Raw genomic sequence first — 7,035 nt, 5'->3', positions numbered from 1 at the left:
GGGCGCGGCTAGGGGGGTAAGTTAGGACGATTCTAATGGCTCATGGAGTTTTGGGGCCCCAACAGATATTATTAGGGGTATTATTAGAGGCCCAAACGACTACACCAGCAGACACCCAAAAACATACCCTCCCCTTCACCTGTCATTAATTTAGTCTGTGACATCCCCCTACATCCACCGCTGTTCACATTTGTCTTCGAAATGTTATCAGTGGCGCCCTAATTGCAACACATTCTCATTCTGAAAACGTAGCCCTATATACATAACTGGAGATTGCGAATTATGTAGCCAGAAGTATGTATGGCTGCATTTCGTCTTTAAAACGAACACTATGGGGCAGTATGATGCCGTTCTTTTTTGTGCTACCAACTGACTGTTTCCCTCCGTGTGCATCGGCAGACAAAGAGAGGAGTTGACCATGAGGATTGGGGATTTAGTCCGGCAAAGAACAGTTCTAGAAAAAAAGCCAAAAAATATAATAAACAAGTAAATAACAGGGTGAGAATGTGGTAAAACCTAAAAACGTGGTAAAAACCAGGCGAGGGCTTTTCTTTTTCTGAGTATCTTCTGAAAACACTGTCGGTTGGGTTTAGGGAAGGGCGTGGGCGCTGGTCAATCGGTGCTGTTAAAAACACTATTGGTTGGGTTTAGGGGACTAAGAAGGGTGGGCTAATCAGTCTGTCAGTCACAGGCACGTGCACACGTAGGGTTCAACCTGTGCAGTGCACATGCCCTTTTTAGTCTTGGATAGAAAGTGCCTTTCTGAAATAATTAAAAGTGCCCCCGCGACAACCCCCGCTCTTCAGTACGCGCGCGACAATCACCTGGCCCACCCCCCGATCTTCAGTATGCACGCATCAACTCGCCCCCGCTTTTCAGTATGCGCGCCACAACTACACACCTAACCCACCTAACCACCCTACCCCACCCACCTCCCCACCACAACCCTCCCCCCCCACACACACACACACACTCTACAAAAATTTCATCCTGCACATGTCTCTTGAAGAGTCTCTGCACGGGCCTGGTCAGTCAACAGCAGCCTTTGGCGGATTTACGTGAGAACAACAGGTGCGAATGGCACTCGCGAGAGATATGCAGCATATGAGCAACCTCTGGAGGACTCGTGAAAACAAAAACTCCAAAAAATGTAGCTCCTGGGACGTATTTGACGCTCTCCAGAAATGTATACAGCGGTGCATTTTCGGAACGACCCTGGGTTGGTATATTCTATCCCCCAAGCTTAACCCTACCCCTAAACCAACTCTCTCATGTCACAATCTGGATTTTTTTACATTTTTAAAATACTTAATTCTGCGTAAATTATGACCTATTTTACTCATGGAGACATTTACTGGTATTGCTATACTTGTGTTGTTCCTCGCAGTGTAAGGAGTACAAGACAGACACACACAGTATCACACTTTCAGAGGGTCAGGGTTATTTATTGTGAATATAATATGGTCATATTTTATGTTTTGCTAGTTAGTGTGTTCACATGCAGGATATTTTCCGGCGGCTGTGTTTCCGCACGTATTTGAGCTCCAGGAAATGAAGAGCTTTGGGAAAATCAGCTGGTGGTCTCTGACAACCCTCCCCAAAATCCTGAAGCTTATCTTGTTTTGTTTTATTATGTCAAGTTCAGCTAATCAGTGAGTTAAAGCAAGCGTCCGCTCCAGCCACCAGAATCAGAGACTGAGACTCATCACTGTGAAGATTCTGTCTGCTGATTTCATGCCAACATACAGCTAAAGGCTAAATGATTAGCTCTATTGCGTATGGAGTCAATTATTTTTCAAATATTTCCCAAGTGCTTTTTGCGATACATTTTTAAGCATTATAGTCAGTGGTGTAAAGTAACTAATTACAAATACTCAAATGACTGTAATTAAGGAGTTTTTCTCAGGAATTGTTATTTACTAAGTAGTTTTAAAAATGTGTACTTTTACTTTCACTTGAGTACATTTTTAGTGCAGTATTGGTACGTTTACTCCACATCTTTCCATTTAACCTGCAGTTAGGGCTGCTCGATTTTAGAAAAAATCATAATCACGATTATTTTGGTCATAATTGTAATCACGATTATTCAAAACGATTATCAGTTGAAGTCAAAAGTATTAGCACTCCTGAGAATTTAGTTTTTTTTAAATAACTATTTCCCAAATTATGTTAAACAGAGCAAGGAATTTTAACAGTATTTCCTCTAATATTTTTTTTCTTCAAGAGAAAGTCTTATTTGTTTTATTTTAGCTAGAATAAAAGCAGGTTTAAATATTTTGAAACCTATTTTAAGGTCAATATTATTAGCCCCCTTAAGCAATATATTTTTTGATTGTCGGAAGAGGAAACTACTGTTATACAATGACTTGCCTAATTACTCTAATTAAGCCTTTGAATTGCACTTTAATCTGAATGCTTGTATTTTGAAAAACATATAGTAAAATGTTATGTACTGTCATTATAGCAAAGATAAAACAAATCAGTAATTAGACATGATATATCAAAACTATTATGTTCAGAAATCCGTAGAAAAAAAAAAAAACTTTAATGAATTCTTATGAAGGGCCGAAAGTAAATATAGCAAACTGTATAAAATTAAAGTTGACTAGGGTTGGGTGCCATACCACCGGTACCTTTGTAACCGGTATGTACCGGATCAAATCAGCATATAAATTTCGGTGGCACTGGTGCTGCGACAAGGATGTAAGAAGCATCAAGGGTTGCATCAAAAGCACACATAGGTATGCGTTGAAACACCAATTCTAAACAACTTTAAAGAATATGGACAGGCAATGTTAGGCGTTTGTTCTTGTTGCTTAGGGAACGGACGCACGCAACGCACGCAGTACAGCGCATTCGGTGAGCGAGAGCGACTCTCTTTAGATCAACACGCTTGATCGCGTTCATCAAATTTGCTTAAACTAAGCGTTCTAAAGCGAATTTTACTAACAAGGATTCGGACACAAGCAACATGCGCACTTGCTCTCTCTGGGTGCTGCACGCATCAGCCTCAAAACTATTATGTTCAGAAATCCGTAAAAAAAAAAACTTCTTTCCATTTAAACAGAAATTGGAGGAAAAGGGTTGCTAATATTCAGGAGGGCTAATAATTCTTACTACAACTGCATATATACAGTTATTTTCCACCCTGCAAAGGAAAGAGAAATAAATACAATAGAATAAAAACATGAAACAAACTGTGCTTTAAGCATCTTCACCCTAAGAAAAACACTTTAGCTACAAAAGTCCTTCAGTCAAGAGCAGCGAGGAATTTTCTGGTCGTTTGATAATAAAAACAGGCGGCAGCATTTCGCACTGTCTCTTTAATGGCTTCGCTTTCACGTGTCTTTTGATTCTCAACTCGTTTGCTTATTACGCAAATGAGGGTTAATATGAATAATCACTAAACGCCGTGTTTTGACGCCTATTTGACCATTAAAGCGTTCACGTTAAGATTACTTTGGATGTCTGCGCTCCTCTGCTCGTCTCAGTGTGCGAATGAGAGCGAATGCTGACCGCGTGCTTATGCGTGTGCAAGTGTTGCACACACACATAAGCACGCGGTCTTTCGCGCTTTTGGTATATAGCCCCTTTCACACAGTGATACCGGTAAATATCTGGAAAATTTCCGGAACGACTTTACCGGTATATTGAAAAAAGCGCTGTTCACACAGGCGAGGACGTTACAGAAATTTTCCGGAAAAGAGCATTCACACATCCATTCCAAATTACCGGTAAATTCTGACATCATTCACCACAAATGAGCTTTAAACGGCTGCGCTTGTATTTGTAAACATTTGACTAAATTACAAACTCTGTGGATGATCAATATTGTGAACAACTTTCGCAGGATCACTTTCGCATGTCGAGATGTTCATAATATGTGCGTGTGCAGGCGCTCACAGGCTGAAGCTTGAAGGTAAACAAACATAAGCATCTCATCGATGATTATTTACACAGTTAGCATAAAGAAGAACATATAAACGTGATCTGACTAACTTCTAGCAGCTAAATGTGTCTGGAAAAATATTCAAAGGTTTTTATTCTCACAAACCGCGCGGACGTAAATGCGTCTGACTGTTGTGATTGGCTAAAGCAGACGTCTCACGTCAGCACGTTCTAGACGTGCACGCGCTTATTACGGTAATCTTCCTTCTGCATTCACACAGCGCAGCATTCCAGCAAATTGCCGGTAATGTTACAACTTCTCTTTCCGGAAAATAGCCAGAACGAATTTACCGGTATTTTCAAAAAGGACCTGTTCACACATACAACCTTTCCGGAAAATTGCTGGCAAAAATTAAAGTTTACTAGGGTTGGGTGCCATACCACCGGTACCTTTGTAACCGGTATGTACCGGATCAAATCCGCATATACATTTCGGTGGCACTGGTGCTGCGACAAGGATGTAAGAAGCATCAAGGGTTGCATCAAAAGCACACATAGGTATGCGTTGTCACACCATCTCTGAACATTTAATTCTAAACAACTTTAAAGAATATGGACAGGCAATGTTAGGCGTTTGTTCTTGTTGCTTAGGGAACGGACGCACGCAACGCACGCAGTACAGCGCATTCGGTGAGCGAGAGCGACTCTCTTTAGATCAACACGCTTGATCGCGTTCATCAAATTTGCTTAAACTAAGCGTTCTAAAGCGAATTTTACTAACAAGGAATCGGACACAAGCAACATGCGCACTTGCTCTCTCTGGGTGCTGCACGCATCAGCCTAGTTCCCCGCATTCGTCAGAGGTTGACGCCCAAATTAACACAGGTAATAGCGATTTTAACACTTTTAATATAGGAAGTCCTCAGCTATGCAGAGACCATTATTAATCAGAAATCTAGTGTACATATTTTTACGTTAGAAAATGCAGTATTGAATTTACAAACAGTCGGCAAGTACCAAAGAACAGATGTAACACAGAAGCCCCTTTCACACATACAAACCTTTCCGGAAAATTACCGGCAATTTTCCGGAAAGGTCTGTATGTGTGAACAGGCCCTTTTTGAAAATACCGGTAAATTCGTTCTGGCTATTTTCCGGAAAAAGAAGTTGTAACATTACCGGCAATTTGCCGGAATGCTGCTCTGTGTGAATGCAGAAGGAGATTGCCGGAAAGAGCGTGTGCACATCTAGAACGTGCTGACGTGAGACGTCTACTTTAGCCAATCAGAACAGTCAGATGCATTCACATGCGCGCGGTTTATGAGAATAAAAGCCTTATTTTTAAATATTTTTCCAGACACCTTTAGCTGCTAGAAGTTAGTCAGATAATGTTTCTATGTTCCTTCTTAATGCTAACTGTGTAAATAATTATCGATAAAATGTTTATGATCATCCGTTGTTTGTTTACCTTCAAGCTTTGCGTGTGCCCGTGAGCGCCCATAGCGCCAGCACACACACATCATGAACATCTCGATTTTTTGAATATACCGGTAAAGTCGTTATGGAAATTTTCCGGATATTTACCGGTATCACTATGTGAAAGGGGCTATTGATCAAATCTAGTTTTCAGTCAGCTCATGTAAGTCATATTCAACTCGTTTAGTTTTGCCTTCATTCATTTTTGATTTCCATTGGTGATTTACAACACATTTTTAAACATAATAGTTTAACTAACTCATTTCTAATATCTACTTTTTATCTTGCCTATAGTGACAGTTAGTGCAAAACATTTTACTAGTTATTTTGCAAGACAGTTGTATTCAGACAAATCCCTTTAAGTATTTATAATCTTTTATTCAGACTATTTATTCAAGTGTAATTTAAATACTTAATCAGTTAACTATGAAAGTTGAAAATGACGTTATTTTAATATAGTCAGTCGTGAACTGAAGTGAGCCAGTCTGAGGTTTGAAAGTCCATAGCTCAAAAGGAGACCCACTCCGGCCCTGGCGCGATGTATGAAAATGAGGGCAGTCAATTTTGGAGGCGCGACATATTGTAATTGTCTATATTATGTAAAGAAATTTAAGATGATGATGATGATTAAGTTACATAACATAACAAGCTAAAATTGTATCATGACGCTCATTTGTCATTTACGACTCCCAACGACACCGTACGTCAAGGAAATCGTGACAAATTTGTGTGATGTGGGCTTAAGTTTTTTGCAACACAATCTCACGGCAATTCGTAACTTTTTCATTTAGTGGCTAATTCGTATGAATTCGTACGATCTAATTCGTACAATTTAGTACGATTTGCTTATCCCCCAATGACGGTTGGGGTTAGAGGTGGGGTCAGGTGCCACGCCTCCTTTTTAAAATCGTACCATTTCGTACGACTGAACTCGTACTGAAAGGCGGGGCTTATGCAGCATCTCCACGTACTCGCATACAGTGAGTGTGTGCCAGAGAGTGCGGATAGTGGAGGTAAAGAAGACAAAGTTTATTATTTTTAAATGGTGATATAAGTTATAAAGTATAATATTGTTTATTTCAATTAAATTGGGCGCTATATATCTCTGAGCAAAAAACAGCCCTACATTATAGTATTATTAACTAATTTCTTTTGTATATGCCATAATTATAGCACATAATATTTTGCTAGTTATTTCGCAGGATGCTAGTATTCAACTAAAAGTGACATTTAAAGGCTTAACTAGGATAATTAGGCAAGTTAGAGTAATTAGACAACTTTTTTTTTTTTTTTTCCTGTGGCCAATCGGAAACGTTAATAGGGTTAAAAATAATAATAATAATAATAATAATATATATATATATATATATATAAATATATATATATATATATATATATATATATATATATATATATATATATATATATATATACATACACACAAATAGATGCTTAGTTTTAAAAATGCATTTGTAAACATTTTTATAAGCAGATTTTTATTCTTTTAGAATAGCTAAACAAAAAGAAATAAGACTTTCGCCAGAAGACAAATATTATAAGAGTTACTGTAAAAGAAATGCTTTGCTCTGTCAGACATCACTTGGGAAATATTTGAAAAATTATTAAAATCATTTTGTCTTCAGGGCAGCACGGTGGCTTTGTGGTTAGCAC

At 38.8% G+C, this 7,035-nt stretch overlaps 1 long non-coding RNA gene across 6 annotated transcripts in view; it reads left to right on the top strand.

The window, feature by feature from the left end:
- Positions 1 to 7,035, top strand: part of LOC137487676 (uncharacterized) — a 69,257-nt gene that overhangs the window by 13,190 nt on the left and 49,032 nt on the right. The window lies entirely within an intron of this gene.

This window comes from Danio rerio, chromosome 15 (assembly GCF_052040795.2).
Source record: "Danio rerio strain M-AB ecotype USA chromosome 15, GRCz13ab, whole genome shotgun sequence".
Taxonomy (NCBI): domain Eukaryota; kingdom Metazoa; phylum Chordata; class Actinopteri; order Cypriniformes; family Danionidae; genus Danio; species Danio rerio.
The sequence above is the reverse complement of the archived record's forward strand: the minus strand, read 5'-3'. Positions and strand labels throughout refer to the sequence as shown.